At 45.9% G+C, this 20,219-nt stretch overlaps 11 non-coding genes across 11 annotated transcripts; 5 read left to right on the forward strand and 6 right to left on the reverse strand.

Moving 5' to 3' along the window:
- Positions 1 to 290: 290 nt before the first annotated feature.
- On the reverse strand, positions 291 to 453 carry LOC135044371 (U1 spliceosomal RNA). The gene has a single exon (XR_010236976.1). It is a non-coding gene; the product is annotated as a U1 spliceosomal RNA (small nuclear RNA).
- Positions 454 to 605: 152 nt separating this feature from the next.
- Positions 606 to 769, reverse strand: LOC135044958 (U1 spliceosomal RNA). The gene has a single exon (XR_010237494.1). It is a non-coding gene; the product is annotated as a U1 spliceosomal RNA (small nuclear RNA).
- Positions 770 to 1,428: 659 nt separating this feature from the next.
- On the reverse strand, positions 1,429 to 1,591 carry LOC135045210 (U1 spliceosomal RNA). The gene has a single exon (XR_010237737.1). It is a non-coding gene; the product is annotated as a U1 spliceosomal RNA (small nuclear RNA).
- A 152-nt stretch (positions 1,592 to 1,743) lies between these two features.
- Positions 1,744 to 1,907, reverse strand: LOC135044952 (U1 spliceosomal RNA). Its single transcript, XR_010237488.1, has one exon. It is a non-coding gene; the product is annotated as a U1 spliceosomal RNA (small nuclear RNA).
- A 671-nt stretch (positions 1,908 to 2,578) lies between these two features.
- On the reverse strand, positions 2,579 to 2,741 carry LOC135044529 (U1 spliceosomal RNA). Its single transcript, XR_010237108.1, has one exon. It is a non-coding gene; the product is annotated as a U1 spliceosomal RNA (small nuclear RNA).
- Positions 2,742 to 2,893: 152 nt separating this feature from the next.
- Positions 2,894 to 3,057, reverse strand: LOC135044870 (U1 spliceosomal RNA). Its single transcript, XR_010237406.1, has one exon. It is a non-coding gene; the product is annotated as a U1 spliceosomal RNA (small nuclear RNA).
- A 7,547-nt stretch (positions 3,058 to 10,604) lies between these two features.
- LOC135044920 (U1 spliceosomal RNA) lies at positions 10,605 to 10,768 on the forward strand. Its single transcript, XR_010237456.1, has one exon. It is a non-coding gene; the product is annotated as a U1 spliceosomal RNA (small nuclear RNA).
- A 152-nt stretch (positions 10,769 to 10,920) lies between these two features.
- On the forward strand, positions 10,921 to 11,083 carry LOC135045211 (U1 spliceosomal RNA). Its single transcript, XR_010237738.1, has one exon. It is a non-coding gene; the product is annotated as a U1 spliceosomal RNA (small nuclear RNA).
- Positions 11,084 to 11,757: 674 nt separating this feature from the next.
- Positions 11,758 to 11,921, forward strand: LOC135045028 (U1 spliceosomal RNA). Its single transcript, XR_010237563.1, has one exon. It is a non-coding gene; the product is annotated as a U1 spliceosomal RNA (small nuclear RNA).
- Positions 11,922 to 12,073: 152 nt separating this feature from the next.
- On the forward strand, positions 12,074 to 12,236 carry LOC135044449 (U1 spliceosomal RNA). The gene has a single exon (XR_010237041.1). It is a non-coding gene; the product is annotated as a U1 spliceosomal RNA (small nuclear RNA).
- Positions 12,237 to 12,910: 674 nt separating this feature from the next.
- Positions 12,911 to 13,073, forward strand: LOC135045030 (U1 spliceosomal RNA). Its single transcript, XR_010237564.1, has one exon. It is a non-coding gene; the product is annotated as a U1 spliceosomal RNA (small nuclear RNA).
- Positions 13,074 to 20,219: the final 7,146 nt, after the last annotated feature.

Raw genomic sequence — 20,219 nt, forward strand, 5'->3', positions numbered from 1 at the left:
CCCTCCTTCGGTGTGGGGCTCATGTTGGCTATGCCTCAGCCCCTGAAGCATTCAAGCTGATTTCTTGCAGTAGCTGGGCTCTGTAACAGCTCCAGAGCTGCTCTGTACGGCAAGTAAAAGGGTGTGGGCCCTGCAGCACTACCTGTAGTTTGCATTGTGCATTGGAAGGCACAAAGTAAGCAGACGGGAGAAGTAAGGATAGTGCGCAAGGGCATAGAAGGGAGTGGCTCAAGAAAAGAGAAGTGGAAACAGACAGCAAACTAGGCTGGAGAGAGACCTGAGACAAAGAGATCTGAATTACATGAGAGCCGACCAGGGAACACTCAAATTATGCAGTCAAGTTTCCCACATTTGGGGAAATCGCAGGGGCAGCACACCCAGAGTGCAATGGGTGAGCCTTGCCCTGGGAGAAGCACCTTCATGATCATAGTATCTCACCTGGCAGGTAAGTAGGAGTTGGGCTAGAGCTGGGGAGGGTCGCTGCTCGGGCACCCCCCTGTCAAGTGAAGGAGATCCAACTGAGGCAGCACAAGGGAACTCTCGAAAGAAGAACAAGGCTAGAGGAAGATCTGAGACAAAGAAATCTGACTTTTACCAGAGCTGACCAGAGGAAAACACAAACACAGTCCCCCACTACAACAAATAATGCAGTCGAGTTTCCCACATTTGGGGAAATCACAGGGGTCAGCATACCCAGAATGCAATGAATGAACCTCACCCTGGGAGAACAATCTTCATGACCATGGTATCTCCTATGCAAAATAAGTATGATTTGGGATAGGGCTGGGGAGGGCCGCTGCTCAGGCACATCTCTGTCAAGTAAAGGAGATTCAACTGAGGCAGCACAAGGGAACTCTCATCTGGGGACAACAACTGCAGGGAGAACACATATTTTCAGATGAACATGGGAGGGCAGAAGGCTGCCTAATACTGAAGCACCCCCAAACAACAAACCAAATGCAACAACTAGTGCAAGCATTCCTGGGGGAAGGCCTGCAGCAGATGGATTTGCATATGGTGATGTCATCCAAGCAGTGGGTCAAAGTTGGCTTCAACCCTCGTCTGCATATGAAAAGAGAAAAGGGGCGTGCAGGGCATGGCGGCCTTTTGCGGCGCTTGGATGACCCCTAGTTCGCATTAAACACCTCCACCCTCCTTCGGTGTGGGGCTCATGTTGGCTATGCCACAGCCCCTGAAGCATACAAGCTGATTTCTTGCAGCAGCTGGGCACTGTAACAGCTCCAGAGCTGCTCTGTACGGCAAGTAAAAGGGTGTGGGCCCTGCAGCACTACCTGTAGTTTGGAAGGCACAAAGTAAGCAGACGGGAGAAGTCAGGATAGTGCGCAAGGGCATAGAAGGGAGCAGCTCAAGAAAAGAGAAGTGGAAACAGACAGCAAACTAGGCTGGAGAGAGACCTGAGACAAAGAGATCTGAATTATACGAGAGCCGACCAGGGGAAACACAAATTATGCAGTCAAGTTTCCCACATTTGGGGAAATCGCAGGAGCAGCACACCCAGAGTGCAATGGGTGAGCCTTGCCCTGGGAGAAGCACCTTCATGATCATAGTATCTCACCTGGCAGGTAAGTAGGATTTGGGCTAGAGCTGGGGAGGGTCGCTGCTCGGGTACCCCCCTGTCAAGTGAAGGAGATCCAACTGAGGCAGCACAAGGGAACTCTCGAAAGAAGAACAAGGCTAGAGGAAGATCTGAGACAAAGAAATCTGACTTTTACCAGAGCTGACCAGAGGAAAGCACAAACACAGTCCCCCACTACCACAAATAATGCAGTCGAGTTTCCCACATTTGGGGAAATCACAGGGGTCAGCATACCCAGAATGCAATGAATGAACCTCACCCTGGGAAAACAATCTTCATGACCATGGTATCGCCTATGCAAAATAAGTATGATTTGGGATAGGGCTGGGGAGGGCCGCTGCTCAGGCACATCTCTGTCAAGTAAAGGAGATTCAACTGAGGCAGCACAAGGGAACTCTCATCTGGGGACAACAACTGCAGGGAGAACACATATTTTCAGATGAACATGGGAGGGCAGAAGGCTGCCTAAAACTGAAGCACCCCCAAACAACAAACCAAATGCAACAACTAGTGCAAGCATTCCTGGGGGAAGGCCTGCAGCAGATGGATTTGCATATGGTGATGTCATCCAAGCAGTGGGTCAAAGTTGGCTTCAACCCTCGTCTGCATGTGAAAAGAGAAAAGGGGCGTGCAGGGCATGGCGGCCTTTTGCGGCGCTTGGATGACCCCTAGTTCGCATTAAACACCTCCACCCTCCTTCGGTGTGGGGCTCATGTTGGCTATGCCTCAGCCCCTGAAGCATTCAAGCTGATTTCTTGCAGTAGCTGGGCTCTGTAACAGCTCCAGAGCTGCTCTGTACGGCAAGTAAAAGGGTGTGGGCCCTGCAGCACTACCTGTAGTTTGCATTGTGCATTGGAAGGCACAAAGTAAGCAGACGGGAGAAGTAAGGATAGTGCGCAAGGGCATAGAAGGGAGCGGCTCAAGAAAAGAGAAGTGGAAACAGACAGCAAACTAGGCTGGAGAGAGACCTGAGACAAAGAGATCTGAATTACATGAGAGCCGACCAGGGAACACTCAAATTATGCAGTCAAGTTTCCCACATTTGGGGAAATCGCAGGGGCAGCACACCCAGAGTGCAATGGGTGAGCCTTGCCCTGGGAGAAGCAACTTCATGATCATAGTATCTCACCTGGCTGGTAAGTAGGAGTTGGGCTAGAGCTTGGGAGGGTCGCTGCTCGGGCACCCCCCTGTCAAGTGAAGGAGATCCAACTGAGGCAGCACAAGGGAACTCTCGAAAGAAGAACAAGGCTAGAGGAAGATCTGAGACAAAGAAATATGACTTTTACCAGAGCTGACCAGAGGAAAGCACAAACACAGTCCCCCACTACCACAAATAATGCAGTCGAGTTTCCCACATTTGGGGAAATCACAGGGGTCAGCATACCCAGAATGCAATGAATGAACCTAACCCTGGGAGAACAATCTTCATGACCATGGTATCTCCTATGCAAAATAAGTATGATTTGGGATAGGGCTGGGGAGGGCCGTTGCTCAGGCACATCTCTGTCAAGTAAGTTGCATTTGATTTGTTGTTTGGGGGTGCTTCAGTATTAGGCAGCCTTCTGCCCTACCATGTTCATCTGAAAATATGTGTTCTCCCTGCAGTTGTTGTCCCCAGATGAGAGTTCCCTTGTGCTGCCTCAGTTGAATCTCCTTTTGGAGAAGACCTCAATAAGATTGTAGCTGATCTGGCTACTGCTAAAACAGCTTGCCTACCTAGTATGACTCCTTCCACGCAGAAGGCTAAAAGTACTTTTCTTGGCCCTTTCATCTTCCAGGTAAAGCGTACCCAAGGTCAGGCATACCCAAAGCAAGCTCATGTTTCCAGACCTGCCAAGCCCAGACTGAAGCAATCCTGGGCTGCCCATCAGCCTGCTTCCAAAACGGACAAGCCTGCCGCATGACGGTGCAGGCCTCCCTCTGGGGGATCCCAGGGTGGGGGGCCCGACTTCTAGGTTTGGCAAAGAAAGGTATAATTCTAAGCTAGAGAATTCTGTTTGGAGCTCACCTTGCACTTTGTGAAGAAATAATCAGCATTGTGGCTGAGCAGATACATGTAGTGTGTGGCTGCAAACTGCATGGATCTGCTGCGTTGTAATGCTGATTCTTTTTTTTTTGCAAAGTACCAATAGCTTCATATAATGTTCACAATTTTTATGCAGGATCAAATAGCTCAATAGGTAGGGTGTTTGATTAGAATTCAACAGGTTATAGGTTTGAATCCTGGGTATGGTAGTTTGAGATGTGTTATTTAATAAAGTATGTTGTTCTGACTGCTGGCATCCTATCACCTGGGATATCATACTAAATAAATGGAGGTGATCAAATTTTTTTTTTTAACTAGGGACAATTTCCAGATACTTCTCTTTATAACTGAGATTGCCCCCTGGAACTTCACATCAGTTGACAACTATGCATGAGTGGGCAGTGCTTGCCCTGGATCTGCCCACCCATTTATGTGCCGTCATAAAATAAAGCATGACTGACAGTTATCCTGGGCGTACACTACACAATTATCTGTCAGGCTATCTATCCAGTCTGGATGGATGGAATGAAAATCTGGTAATGTATTGGAGCAAATGTCAATTAGCCATTTGCTCCCAAACACTAGAAAAGTGGTCAAAAATGGTCATTACACAAATTGGTTAAACCCAAAATTTAACCAATTTGTTTAGGGGACCATTTTTGTCCATTTTTTAGTGTTTGAGAGTAAATCGTTGATGGTCATTTGCTCACATAGATAACCGGATTTCTATTCCAACCAGCCAGTGTTGGAGAGATGGTCTGCCAGATTACATAATGCATACCAGAGCCATAACTAGACTTTTTGGATCCCTGTGACAGAGAATTATATGCCCCCCCCCCTCCCTCCCTCCCTCCCCATTTTTTCAATATGGACAAAAGGTGCATGCCTTGTGGGGAAGGGGCATAACAAGATTGGTCTCAGAGAAAGCACATGAGATATGAAGATATATCTAGTATACTTGACACTCAATGGTTTGTGGTATTGCCGGGGTGCCCTCCTTAAATGCATATACAGTCACACATGGCATGTTTGTGTAAATGGCATATCAGCAGTCAGCACTAACTGGTGACATGCCATTTGTACAAGTAAGCCATGTGTGACTAATATATACAAACATACACCTCAAACTATCATACCCAGGATTCAAACCTATAACCTGTTGAATTCTAATCAAACACCCTGCCCATTGAGCTACTTGATCCTGCATTTATTCTAACCTCCAAAAACAGATTCAGTTGCATTTTCCAGCGTGTATTGTTTGCGCCTTTGCAAATGTCTTACATCGACAAACTTATTTAGTACTATTTTGCTAATAGGGTTACATTGTCGCAACATTGTGTTCCCTAATTGCTTGAATTTTTAAATGCAAAAATTGATAAAGACACCTGATAATTGCTCTGTGGAGTCTTATTTTGTGTCTACTTCTTATCTACATTTAATTCCCTACCTCTAATCAAGGCATTTTTAAATGCTGGGCGCTGCCAGGACGTGAGGCCTACCTAGTCTTTAGATCTGAATTTGAATGTACTTGTGAACTAACTTAATTTCCTACTTCTAAATTCATTCCTAAATTCACTACTTACATTAATCCTGTAGTTGGGCATTTTGAGCCTTCAATTGTGGGCATTGTTTTGTGTCCAGACCAGCAGCTGGTGGTGTGCATTTGCTGGAAAGGCATCGAAGACCTCCGATATGCTGCATCTCCTGATGTGTGTCTGCCTCAAGTGGCTGTCAGCAAATGCATGCTAGACACCCCATTCCAAGCTGATTGTGACATCACGGAACATGCATCATAGAACAGGCATGCTAGAACATGGGTCTTCAACCTGCGACCCTCCAGCTGCTGTGGAACTACATATCCCAGCATGCCCTGCCTCAGTTTTAGCATACCTTAATAGCAAAACTGTGGCAGGGCATGCTGGGATGTGTAGTTTCACAGCAGCTGGAGGGCCACAGGATGAAGACCCATGTGCTAGAACCAAACCGCAGGTACATTGAATGCTAGCAAGCTGAATGTTTAAATCCTTTTTGTTCCGCAGCATTCCAATGCGGAAGATTCCATGGAACCAGAGATTATTCCATTGAGAAGGACATGCTGCCTGGATGACTGCACTGTGCAAATTAAATCACGGAGCTAGTTGGCTTGTGGGTGGCTCTGGTGACTGGGTGGTTGGGTGGGCGGTATGTCGGAGGTGGAGCACATGCAAATGAATGTGTATCATCCAGCTAGTGAGAGAGAAAACTAATGCAGGAGTGTGCCTGTTTGTCAGTGAGTTATGCACCTTGCCAGACGTCAAATCTACATGGAGCAACTGGAGGGGACAAGAGCAGGTTTGGAAAATATAGACAGAAGAGCATATATGCTGGCGCATTCTCCATGATTGTGTCAGCTTATGTTTTGGTGCACTGCACTTTCCTCCACTAAGTTTTAGCCATTTTGTTTAAACGCAAGTGTAGTTGCTTCTCGCTCTTTTGGCTGTGATATTGTATCGTGGTTGAAGAGTCTGCTGGAGGGATTGTTTTCTTCATTGGCGAGAGACTGAAGATATTCCAGGATGGAAGGCTTGGGAACACTATCTGTTTTTCAGTTGTGGAAGAGTTGAAAGACCGGATTGGACTACATTCTATAGTAAAGGGTATTTTTGTATTTATTAATCCTCCCTTTATATGTGTCTGTCTTTCAATAAAGCTTTGGGCTTGTGATTCCGTCACCCTCTTACACTCCACACCCATAGCCTTATTAACTATTGTATTGTTTAAATGTATAGTGCAGTTCATGATTTATAGTGTAGGCTGGCCTGTGCTGTAGTTCTTGAACTGTACTATACCGACAGCATTTGTATTGTGTTTTGGCTGTGCTGCAACACAGTACTTATGTGTGTAATGTTTATGTATGTTTTTTTTGCTTCTTTATGTCAATAAAGACTGCTTTTTCAATCCAATATCTGAAAACAATCAATGTTTATCTTTGATGGCAATAGAAGTGGTATGATATTTGCTGCTTTTGAAAGGCAATATCTGATATGTCCCCTATCTGGGAACCATATATTAAATGGCTTTTCAGAAAAGGGAGATGGGAGAAGAGCTTTCAGTACTTGTAGGACCGATGCACATTTCCTATTCAAGCCTCCAAAAACAGATTCAGTTGCATTTTCCAGCGTGTTTTGGATGCGCCTTTGCAAATGTCTTACATCGACAAACTTATTTAGTACTATTTTGCAAATAGGGTTACATTGTTGCAACATTGTGTTCCCTAATTGCTTGATTTTTTAAATGCAACAATTGATAAAAACACCTGATAACTGCTCTGCGGAGTCTTATTTTGTGTCTACTTCTTATCTACATTTAATTCCGTACCTCTAATCAAGGCATTTTTAAATGCTGGCGGCTGCCAGGACGTGAGGCCTACCTAGACTTTAGATCTGAATTTGAATGTACTTGTGAACTAACTTAATTTCCTACTTCTAAATTCATTCCTAAATTCACTACTTACATGAATCCTGTAGTTGGGCATTTTGGGACTTCGATTGTGGGCATTGTTTTGTGTCCAGACCAGCAGCAGGTGGTGTGCATTTGCTGGAAAGGCATCGAAGACCTCCGATATGCTGCATCTCCTGATGTGTGTCTCCCTCAAGTGGCTGTCAGCAAATGCCTGCTAGACACCCCATTCCAAGCTGATTGTGACATCACGGAACATGCATCATAGAACAGGCATGCTAAAACATGGGTCTTCAACCTGCGACCCTCCAGCTGCTGTGGAACTACACATCCCAGCATGCCCTGCCTCAGTTTTAGCATACCTTAATAGCAAAACTGTGGCTGGGCATGCTGGGATGTGTAGTTTCACAGCAGCTGGAGGGCCACAGGATGAAGACCCATGTGCTAGAGCCAAGCCACAGGTACATTGAATGCTAGCAAGCTGAATATTTAAATCCTTTTTGTTCCGCAGCATTCCAATGCGGAAGATTCCATGGAACCAGAGATCCTTCCATTGAGAAGGACATGCTGCCTGGATGACTACACTGTGCAAATTAAATCACGGAGCCAGTTGGTTTGTGGGTGGCTCTGGTGACTGGGTGGTTGGGTGGGTGGTGTGTCGGAGGTGGAGCACATGCAAATGATTGTGTATCATCCAGCTAGTGAGAGAGAAAACTCATGCAGGAGTGTGCCTGCTTGTCAGTGGGTTATGCACCTTGCCAGACGTTAAATCTACATAGAGCAGCTGGAGGGGACAAGAGCAGGTTTGCAAAATATAGATAGAAGAGCATATATGCTGGCGCATTCTCCATGATTGTGTCAGCTTATGTTTTGGTGCACTGCACTTTCCTCCACTAAGTTTTAGCCATTTTTGTTAAGCTCAAGTGTAGTTGCTTCTCGGCCTTTTGGCTGTGATCTTGTATTGTGGTTGAAGGGTCTGCTGGAGGGAGGGATTGCTTTCTTCATTGGCGAAAGACCAAAGATATTCCAGGATGGAAGGCTTGGGAACACTATCCGTTTTTCAATTGTGGAAGAGTTGAAAGACCGGATTGGACTACATTCTGTAGTAAAGGATGTCTTTCTATTTATTAATCCTCCCCTTATATGTGTCAGTCTTTCAATAAAGCTTCGGGCTTGTGATTCCCTCACCCTCTTACACTCCACACCCATAGCCTTATTAACTGTTGTATTATTGTACAGTTTAAATGTATAGTGCAGTTCATGATTTATAGTGTAGGCTGGCCTGTGCTGTAGTTCTTGAACTGTACTATACCGTCAGCATTTCTATTGTGTTTTGGCTGTGCCGCAACGCGGTACTTATGTGTGTAATGTTTATGTATGTTTTTTTGCTTCTTTATGTGCATCGGTCCTACAAGTACTGAAAGCTCTTCTCCCATCTCCCTTTTCTGAAAAGCCATTTAATATATGGTTCCCAGATAGGGGACATATCAGATATTGGATTTCAAAAGCATCAAATATCATACCACTTTTATTGCCATCAAAGATAAACATTGATTGTTTTCAGATATTGGCTTGAAAAAGCAGTCTTTATTGGCATAAAAAAAAACATACATAAACATTACACACATAAATACAGTGTTGCAGCACAGCCAAAACACAATACAAATGCTGACGGTATAGTACAGTTCAAGAACTACAGCACAGGCCAGCCTACACTATAAATCATGAACTGCACTATACATTTAAACTATACAATAATACAACAGTTAATAAGGCTATGGGTGTGGAGTGTAAGAGGGTGAGGGATTCACAAAACCGAAGCTTTATTGTAACACAGACACATATAAGGGGAGGGTCAATAAATAGAAAGATATCCTTTACTATAGAATGTAGTCCAATCCGAACTCTGTGCTCTTCCACAACTGAAAAACAGATAGTGTTCCCAAGCCTTCCATCCTGGAATATCTTTGGTCTTTCGCCAATGAAGAAAACAATCCCTCCCTCCAGCAGACCCTTCAACCACGATACAAGATCACAGCCATAAGGCCGAGAAGCAACTACACTTGAGCTTAACAAAAATGGCTAAAACTTAGTGGAGGAAAGTGCAGTGCACCAAAACATAAGCTGACACAATCATGGAGAATGCGCCAGCATATATGCTCTTCTATCTATATTTTGCAAACCTGCTCTTGTCCCCTCCAGCTGCTCTATGTAGATTTAACGTCTGGCAAGGTGCATAACCCACTGACAAGCAGGCACACTCCTGCATGAGTTTTCTCTCTCACTAGCTGGATGATACACAATCATTTGCATGTGCTCCACATCCGACACACCACCCACCCAACCACCCAGCTCTAGCTGGCTTGGCTCTAGCACATGGGTCTTCATCCTGTGGCCCTCCAGCTGCTGTGAAACTACACATCCCAGCATGCCCTGCCACAGTTTTGCTATTAAGGTATGCTAAAACTGAGGCAGGGCATGCTGGGATGTGTAGTTCCACAGCAGCTGGAGGGTCGCAGGTTGAAGACCCATGTTTTAGCATGCCTGTTCTATGATGCATGTCTAGCAGGCATTTGCTGACAGCCACTTGAGGGAGACACACATCAGGAGATGCAGCATATCGGAGGTCTTCGATGCCTTTCCAGCAAATGCACACCACCTGCTGCTGGTCTGGACACAAAACAATGCCCACAATCGAAGTCCCAAAATGCCCAACTACAGGATTCATGTAAGTAGTGAATTTAGGAATGAATTTAGAAGTAGGAAATTAAGTTAGTTCACAAGTACATTCAAATTCAGATCTAAAGACTAAACACAAAACACAAAATAAGACTCCACAGAGCAATTATCAGGTGTCTTTATCAATTGTTGCATTTAAAAAATCAAGCAATTAGGGAACACAATGTTGCGACAATCTAACCCTATTTGCAAAATAGTACTAAATAAGTTTGTCGATGTAAGACATTTGCAAAGGCGCAAACAAAACACGCTGGAAGATGCAACTGAATCTGTTTTTGGAGGTTAGAATAGATGCAGGATCAAGTAGCTCAATGGGTAGGGTGTTTGATTAGAATTCAACAGGTTATAGGTTTGAATCCTGGGTATGATAGTTTGAGGTGTTATTTAATAAAGCATGTTTATATATTAGTCACACATGGCTTACTTGTACAAATGGCATGTCACCAGTTAGTGCTGACTGCTGATATGCCATTTGCACAAACATGCCATGTGTGACTGTATATGCATTTAAGGAGTGCACCCCGGCAATACCACAAACCATTGAGTGCCAAGTATACTAGATATATCTTCATATCTCATGTGCTTTCTCTGAGACCAATCTTGTTATGCCCCTTCCCCAGAAGGCATGCACCTTTTGTCCATATTGCAAAAATGGGGAGGGGGGGGGCATATAATTATCTGTCACAGAGCACCAAAAAGTCTAGTTATGGCTCTGGTATGCATTATGTAATCTGGCAGACCATCTCTCCTTTACTTGACAGAGATGTGCCTGAGCAGCGGCCCTCCCCAGCCCTATCCCAAATCATACTTATTTTGCATAGGAGATACCATGGTCATGAAGATTGTTCTCCCAGGGTGAGGTTCATTCATTGCATTCTGGGTATGCTGACCCCTGTGATTTCCCCAAATGTGGGAAACTCGACTGCATTATTTGTGGTAGTGGAGGACTGTGTTTGTGCTTTCCTCTGGTCAGCTCTGGTAAAAGTCAGATTTCTTTGTCTCAGATCTTCCTCTAGCCTTGTTCTTCTTTCGAGAATTCCCTTGTGCTGCCTCAGTTGGATCTCCTTCACTTGACAGGGGGGTACCCGAGCAGCGACCCTCCCCAGCTCTAGCCCAACTCCTACTTACCTGCCAGGTGAGATACTATGATCATGAAGGTGCTTCTCCCAGGGCAAGGCTCACCCATTGCACTCTGGGTGTGCTGCTCCTGCGATTTCCCCAAATGTGGGAAACTTGACTGCATAATTTGTGTTTCCCCTGGTCGGCTCTCGTATAATTCAGATCTCTTTGTCTCAGGTCTCTCTCCAGCCTAGTTTGCTGTCTGTTTCCACTTCTTTTTTCTTGAGCCCCTCCCTTTTATACCCTTGTGCACTATCCTGACTTCTCCTCCTGTCTGCTTACTTTGTGCCTTCCAATGCACAATGCAAACTACAGGTAGTGCTGCAGGGCCCACAACCTTTTACTTGCCTTACAGAGCAGCTCTGGAGCTGTTACAGTGCCAAGCTGCTGTAAGAAATCAGCTTGAATGCTTCAGGGGCTAGGGCATTGTCAACATGAGCCCCACACCAAAGGAGGGTGGAGGTGTTTAATGCGAACTAGGGGTCATCCAAGCGCCGCAAAAGGCCGCCATGCCCTGCACGCCCCTTTTCTCTTTTCATATGCAGATGAGGGTTGAAGCCAACTTTGACCCACTGCTTGGATGACATCACCATATGCAAATCCATCTGCTGCAGGCCTTCCCCCCGGAATGCTTGCACTAGTTGTTGCATTTGGTTTGTTGTTTGGGGGTGCTTCAGTATTAGGCAGCCTTCTGCCCTCCCATGTTCATCTGAAAATATGTGTTCTCCCTGCAGTTGTTGTCCCCAGATGAGAGTTCCCTTGTGCTGCCTCAGTTGAATCTCCATTACTTGACAGAGATGTGCCTGAGCAGCGGCCCTCCCCAGCCCTATCCCAAATCATACTTATTTTGCATAGGCGATACCATGGTCATGAAGATTGTTCTCCCAGGGTGAGGTTCATTCATTGCATTCTGGGTATGCTGACCCCTGTGATTTCCCCAAATGTGGGAAACTCGACTGCATTATTTGTTGTAGTGGGGGACTGTGTTTGTGTTTTCCTCTGGTCAGCTCTGGTAAAAGTCAGATTTCTTTGTCTCAGATCTTCCTCTAGCCTTGTTCTTCTTTCGAGAGTTCCCTTGTGCTGCCTCAGTTGGATCTCCTTCACTTGACAGGGGGGTGCCCGAGCAGCGACCCTCCCCAGCTCTAGCCCAACTCCTACTTACCTGCCAGGTGAGATACTATGATCATGAAGGTGCTTCTCCCAGGGCAAGGCTCACCCATTGTACTCTGGGTGTGCTGCCCCTGCGATTTCCCCAAATGTGGGAAACTTGACTGCAGAATTTGTGTTTCCCCTGGTCAGCTCTCGTATAATTCAGATCTCTTTGTCTCAGGTCTCTCTCCAGCCTAGTTTGCTGTCTGTTTCCACTTCTTTTTTCTTGAGCCCCTCCCTTTTATACCCTTGTGCACTATCCTGACTTCTCCTCCTGTCTGCTTACTTTGTGCCTTCCAATGCACAATGCAAACTACAGGTAGTGCTGCAGGGCCCACACCCTTTTACTTGCCTTACAGAGCAGCTCTGGAGCTGTTACAGTGCCAAGCTGCTGTAAGAAATAAGCTTGAATGCTTCAGAGGCTGGGGCATTGTCAACATGAGCCCCACACCAAAGGAGGGTGGAGGTGTTTAATGCGAACTAGGGGTCATCCAAGCGCCGCAAAAAGCCGCCATGCCCTGCACGCCCCTTTTCTCTTTTCATATGCAGATGAGGGTTCCAGCCAACTTTGGCCCACTGCTTGGATGACATCACCATATGCAAATCCGTCTTCTGCAGAACTTCCCCCAGGAATGCTTGTACTAGTTGTTGCATTTGGTTTGTTGTTTGGGGGTGCTTCAGTATTAGGCAGCCTTCTGCCCTCCCATGTTCATCTGAAAATATGTGTTCTCCCTGCAGTTGTTGTCCCCAGATGAGAGTTCCCTTGTGCTGCCTCAGTTGAATCTCCTATACTTGACAGAGATGTGCCTGAGCAGCGGCCCTCCCCAGCCCTATCCCAAATCATACTTATTTTGCATAGGCGATACCATGGTCATGAAGATTGTTCTCCCAGGGTGAGGTTCATTCATTGCATTCTGGGTATGCTGACCCCTGTGATTTCCAAAATGTGGGAAACTCGACTGCATTATTTGTGGTAGTGGGGGACTGTGTTTGTGCTTTCCTCTGGTCAGCTCTGGTAAAAGTCAGATTTCTTTGTCTCAGATCTTCCTCTAGCCTTGTTCTTCTTTTGAGAGTTCCCTTGTGCTGCCTCAGTTGGATCTCCTTCACTTCACAGGGGGTGCCCGAGCAGCAATCCTCCACAGCTCTGGCCCAACTCCTACTTACCTGCCAGGTGAGATACTATGATCTTCACTGTTAGGGCAATCAGGATGTGGAATTCCCTGCCAGGGAAGGTGGTAATGGCGGACTCTGTAATTGGATTTAAAAAAGGAATGGATACATTTCTGAATGAAAAAGCTATCCAAGTTTATAATACTTAAAATATCAACATGGTTAATCCGGGGGTAACATGAGTTGTAGTAGCTAACTAGTCATAATACATTATTAAGCAAGTATGTAGAATCATCACAACTTAAAACAGGTTGAACACGATGGGCAATTTGCCTCTATTCAACCTCAAAAACTATGTTACTATATGTTACTATATTACTATGTTACTGTAGTATACAGAACACCACAATGCAATGAGCAGTGATAGTGAGCACTGATGAGGATACTAGAACTGACACTGAGCAGCAAGATGCAGCACTGGACTATTAGTAATGTACTGTAGTATGCTGAGCACAACAATGCAGCACAAGACAATGAGCAGTGATACTGAGCACTGATGAGGATACTACTGAGAACTGACACTGAGCAGGAGAGACACACTACTAGTATTACTGAGCAGCAATAAGTATCCACTGATACTGAGCACTGATATTGAGATTTCCACTGAGAGAACATAGCCACGTCCTCTCCGCTCTCTCTTCAATGCACGAGTAAAAATGGCGGCAACGCGCAGCTCTTTATATGGAATCCGAATCTCGCGAGAATCCGACAGCGGGATGATGACATTTTCCCTTGTTCATAGAATTTGGGAGTCATTTTGATCCCAAAGTATTATTAACCTCAATAACCATAATTTCCACTCATTTTCAGTCTATTCTTAACACCTTACACCTCACAATATTATTTTTAGTCCTAAAATTTGCACCGAGGTCGCTGGATGACTAAGCTCAGCGACCCAAGTGGCCGACACAAACACCTGGCCCATCTAGGAGTGGCACTGCAGTGTCACGCAGGATAGCCCTTCCAAAAAACACTCCCCAAACAGCACATGACGCAAAGAAAAAAAGAGGCGCAATGAGGTAGCTGTGTGACTAAGCTCAGCGACCCAAGTGGCCGACACAAACACCTGGCCCATCTAGGAGTGGCACTGCAGTGTCACGCAGGATGGCCCTTCCAAAAAACACTCCCCAAACAGCACATGACGCAAAGAAAAAAAGAGGCGCAATGAGGTAGCTGTGTGACTAAGCTCAGCGACCCAAGTGGCCGACACAAACACCTGGCCCATCTAGGAGTGGCACTGCAGTGTCACGCAGGATGGCCCTTCCAAAAACACTCCCCAAACAGCACATGACGCAAAGAAAAAAAGAGGCGCAATGAGGTAGCTGTGTGACTAAGCTCAGCGACCCAAGTGGCCGACACAAACACCTGGCCCATCTAGGAGTGGCACTGCAGTGTCACGCAGGATGGCCCTTCCAAAAAACACTCCCCAAACAGCACATGACGCAAAGAAAAAAAGAGGCGCAATGAGGTAGCTGTGTGACTAAGCTCAGCGACCCAAGTGGCCGACACAAACACCTGGCCCATCTAGGAGTGTCACTGCAGTGTCACGCAGGATGGCCCTTCCAAAAAACACTCCCCAAACAGCACATGACGCAAAGAAAAAAAGAGGCGCAATGAGGTAGCTGTGTGACTAAGCTCAGCGACCCAAGTGGCCGACACAAACACCTGGCCCATCTAGGAGTGGCACTGCAGTGTCACGCAGGATGGCCCTTCCAAAAAACACTCCCCAAACAGCACATGACGCAAAGAAAAATGAAAGAAAAAAGAGGTGCAAGATGGAATTGTCCTTGGGCCCTCCCACCCACCCTTATGTTGTATAAACAGGACATGCACACTTTAACCAACCCATCATTTCAGTGACAGGGTCTGCCACACGACTGTGACTGAAATGACGGGTTGGTTTGGACCCCCACCAAAAAAGAAGCAATTAATCTCTCCTTGCACAAACTGGCTCTACAGAGGCAAGATGTCCACCTCATCATCATCCTCCGATTCATCACCGTGTACATCCCCCTCCTCACAGATTATCAATTCGTCCCCACTGGAATCTACCATCTCAGCTCCCTGTGTACTTTGTGGAGGCAATTGCTGCTGGTCAATGTCTCCACGGAGCAATTGATTATAATTCATTTTAATGAACATCATCTTCTCCACATTTTCTGGAAGTAACCTCGTACGCCGATTGCTGACAAGGTGAGCGGCGGCACTAAACACTCTTTCGGAGTACTACTTGTGGGAGGGCAACTTAGGTAGAATAAAGCCAGTTTGTGCAAGGGCCTCCAAATTGCCTCTTTTTCCTGCCAGTATACGTACGGACTGTCTGACGTGCCTACTTGGATGCGGTCACTCATATAATCCTCCACCATTCTTTCAATGGTGAGAGAATCATATGCAGTGACAGTAGACGTCATGTCCGTAATCGTTGGCAGGTCCTTCAGTCCGGACCAGATGTCAGCATCAGCAGTCGCTCCAGACTGCCCTGCATCACCGCCAGCGGGTGGACTCGGAATTCTGAGCCTTTTCCTCGCACCCCCAATTGCGGGAGAATGTGAAGGAGGAGCTGTTGACCGATCAAGTTCCACTTGACTTGATAATTTTCTCACCAGCAGGTCTTTGAACCCCTGCAGACTTGTGTCTGCCGGAAAGAGAGATACAACGTAGGTTTTAAATCTAGGATCGAGCACGGTGGCCAAAATGTAGTGCTCTGATTTCAACAGATTGACCACCCGTGAATCCTGGTTAAGCGAATGAAGGGCTCCATCCACAAGTCCCACATGCCTAGCGGAATCGCTCTGTCTTAGCTCCTCCTTCAATGTCTCCAGCTTCTTCTGCAAAAGCCTGATGACGGGAATGACCTGACTCAGGCTGGCAGTGTCTGAACTGACTTCACGTGTGGCAAGTTCAAAAGGTTGCAGAACCTTGCACAACGTTGAAATCATTCTCCACTGCGCTTGAGACAGGTGCATTCCACCTCCTATATCGTGGTTAGATGTATAGGCTTGAATGGCCTTTTGCTGCTCCTCCATCCTCTGAAGCATATAGAGGGTTGAATTCCACCTCGTTACCACTTCTTGCTTCAGATGATGGCAGGGCAGGTTCAGGCGTTTTTGGTGTTGCTCCAGTCTTCTGTACGTGGTGCCTGTACGCCGAAAGTGTCCCGCAATTCTTGTGGCCACCGACAGCATCTCTTGCACACCCCTGTCGTTTTTTAAATAATTCTGCACCACCAAATTCAAGGTATGTGCAAAACATGGGACGTGCTGGAATTTGCCCAGATATAATGCACGCACAATATTGCTGGCGCTGTCCGATGCCACAAATCCACAGGAGAGTCCAATTGGGGTAAGCCATTCTGCGATGATCTTCCTCAGTTGCCGTAAGAGGTTTTCAGCTGTGTGCGTATTCTGGAAAGCGGTGATACAAAGCGTAGCCTGCCTAGGAAAGAGTTGGCGTTTGCGAGATGCTGCTACTGGTGCCGCCGCTGCTGTTCTTGCGGCGGGAGTCAATACATCTACCCAGTGGGCTGTCACAGTCATATAGTCCTGAGTCTGCCCTGCCCCACTTGTCCACATGTCCGTGGTTAAGTGGACATTGGGTACAACTGCATTTTTTAGGACACTGGTGAGTCTTTTTCTGAGGTCTGTGTACATTTTCGGTATCGCCTGCCTAGAGAAATGGAACCTAGATGGTATTTGGTACCGGGGACACAGTACCTCAATCAAGTCTATAGTTGGCTCTGAAGTAATGATGGATACCGGAACCACGTTTCTCACCGCCCAGGATGCCAAGGCCTCAGTTATCCGCTTTGCAGCAGGATGACTGCTGTGATATTTCATCTTCCTTGCAAAGGACTGTTGGACAGTCAATCGCTTGGTGGAAGTAGTAAAAGTGGTCTTACGACTTCCCCTCTGGGATGACCATCGACTCCCAGCAGCAACAACAGCAGCACCAGCAGCAGTAGGCGTTACACTCAAGGATGCATCGGAGGAATCCCAGGCAGGAGAGAACTCGTCAGAATTGCCAGTGACATGGCCTGCAGGACTATTGGCATTCCTGGGGAAGGAGGAAATTGACACTGAGGGAGTTGGTGGGGTGGTTTGCGTGAGCTTGGTTACAAGAGGAAGGGATTTACTGGTCAGTGGACTGCTTCCGCTGTCGCCTAAAGTTTTTGAACTTGTCACTGACTTATGATGAATGCGCTGCAGGTGACGTATAAGGGAGGATGTTCCGAGGTGGTTAACGTCCTTACCCCTACTTATTACAGCTTGACAAAGGCAACACACGGCTTGACACCTGTTGTTCGCATTTCTGTTGAAATACTTCCACACCGAAGAGCATTTTTTTTTGGTATTTTCACCAGGCATGTCAATGGCCATATTCCTCCCACGGACAACAGGTGTCTCCCCGGGTGCCTGACTTAAACAAACCACCTCACCTCCCCAGCGCCAGCAACACCCATATCCTCCTCATCCTGGTGTACTTCAACACTGACATCTTCAATCTGACTATCAGGAACTGGACTGCGGGTGCTCCTTCCAGCACTTGCAGGGGGTGTGCAAATGGTGGAAGGTGCATGCTCTTCACGTCCAGTGTTGGGAAGGTCAGGCATCGCAACTGACACAATTGGACTCTCCTTGTGGATTTGTGATTTTGAAGAACGCACAGTTCTTTGCTGTGCTTTTGCCAGCTTAAGTCTTTTCATTTTTCTAGCGAGAGGCTGAGTGCTTCCATCCTCATGTGAAGCTGAACCACTAGCCATGAACATAGGCCAGGGCCTCAGCCGTTCCTTGCCACTCCGTGTGGTAAATGGCATATTGGCAAGTTTACGCTTCTCCTCCGACGATTTTTATTTAGATTTTTGAGTCCTTTTTTTACTGATCTTTTGTGTTTTGAATTTTACATGCTCTGTACTATGACATTGGGCATCGGCCTCGGCAGACGACGTTGATGGAATTTCATCGTCTCGGCCATGACTAGTGGCAGCAGCTTCAGCACGAGGTGGAAGTGGATCTTGATCTTTCCCTATTTTTGGAACCTCAACATTTTTGTTCTCCATATTTTAATAGGCACAACTAAAAGGCACCTCAGGTAAACAATGGAGATGGATGGATACTAGTATACTTATGGATGACGAGTGACTGACGACACAGAGGTAGCTACAGCCGTGGACTACCGTACTGCGTCTGCTAGTATAGAGATGATAATTAATGATATAAAAAAAATATATATATAACTACTGTAGGTATATATTATATAATGACGGACCTGGTGGACACTGTCAGCAGACTGCTAAACTACTAGTATGAAGAAGATAGAAAAAAAACTTCACCACAGGTAGGTATACAATTATGGACGAGTGACGACACAGAGGTAGGTACAGCCGTGGACTACCGTACTGCGTCTGCTAGTATAGATAATATACTAAATATATTACTACTGTAGGTATATAATATAATGACGGACCTGGTGGACACTGTCAGCAGACTCCTAAACTACTAGTATGAAGAAGATAGAAAAAAAACCCCACCACAGGTAGGTAGGTATACAATTATGGACGAGCACTGACGACACAGAGATAGCCACAGCCGTGGCCTACCGTACTGCGTCTGCTAGCATAGATAATATACTAAATATATTACTACTGTAGGTATATAATATAATGACGGACCTGGTGGACACTGTCAGCAGACTGCTAAACTACTAGTATGAAGAAGATAGAAAAAAAAAACCCACCACAGGTAGGTATACAATTATGGACGAGTGACGACACAGAGGTAGGTACAGCCGTGGACTACAGTACTGCGTCTGCTAGTATAGATAATATACTAAATATATTACTACTGTAGGTATATAATATAATGACGGACCTGGTGGACACTGTCAGCAGACTCCTAAACTACTAGTATGAAGAAGATAGAAAAAAAAACCCCACCACAGTTAGGTATACAATTATGGACGAGTGACGACACAGAGGTAGGTACAGCCGTGGACTACCGTACTGCGTCTGCTAGTATAGATAATATACTAAATATATTACTACTGTAGGTATATAATATAATGACGGACCTGGTGGACACTGTCAGCAGACTCCTAAACTACTAGTATGAAGAAGATAGAAAAAAAAACCCCACCACAGGTAGGTATACAATTATGGACGAGCACTGACGACACAGAGATAGCCACAGCCGTGGACTACCGTACTGCGTCTGCTAGTATAGATAATATAATAAATATATTACTACTGTAGGTATATAATATAATGATGGACCTGGTGGACACTGTCAGCAGACTCCTAAACTACTAGTATGAAGAAGATAGAAAAAAAAAACCACCACAGGTAGGTAGGTATACAATTATGGACGAGCACTGACGACACAGAGATAGCCACAGCCGTGGACTACCGTACTGCGTCTGCTAATATAGAGATGATAAAGATGATAGAGATGAAAAAAAAATATAACACTACTGCAGGTAAATATTTATATAATATAATGTATGACGGACCTGCTGGACACTGTCAGCAGAATGCGTTTATAGAATAAAAAAAAAAAACACCACAGGAGTGTTTAACTTTTTCAGGCAGACAATATACTGGTGGTCACACTGGCAGCAAAAGTGTGCACTGTACTCCTGCTATAACTGCTCCCCAGTCTCCCCCACAATTAAGCTGTGTGAGCAGTGAGTACTCAGCACAGTCAGATATACATAGATGATATATCATGCAGCACACTGAGGCTGAGCACATATATGGTATGTGTATCGTTTTTTTTCAGGCAGAGAACGGATTATAAATAATAAAACTGGTGGTCACTATCAGCAAAACTCTGCACTACTGAGTACTCCTGACAAGTTCAACTGCTCCCCAAATTAGTAGTAAATCAAATGTCACTCGTCTCTATCTTCTAATCTAAACGGAGAGGACGCCAGCCACGTCCTCTCCCTATCAATCTCAATGCACGTGTGAAAATGGCGGCGACGCGC

The sequence above is a fragment of the Pseudophryne corroboree genome, unplaced genomic scaffold (genome assembly GCF_028390025.1).
Source record: "Pseudophryne corroboree isolate aPseCor3 unplaced genomic scaffold, aPseCor3.hap2 scaffold_90, whole genome shotgun sequence".
Classification (NCBI taxonomy): Eukaryota; Metazoa; Chordata; class Amphibia; order Anura; family Myobatrachidae; genus Pseudophryne; species Pseudophryne corroboree.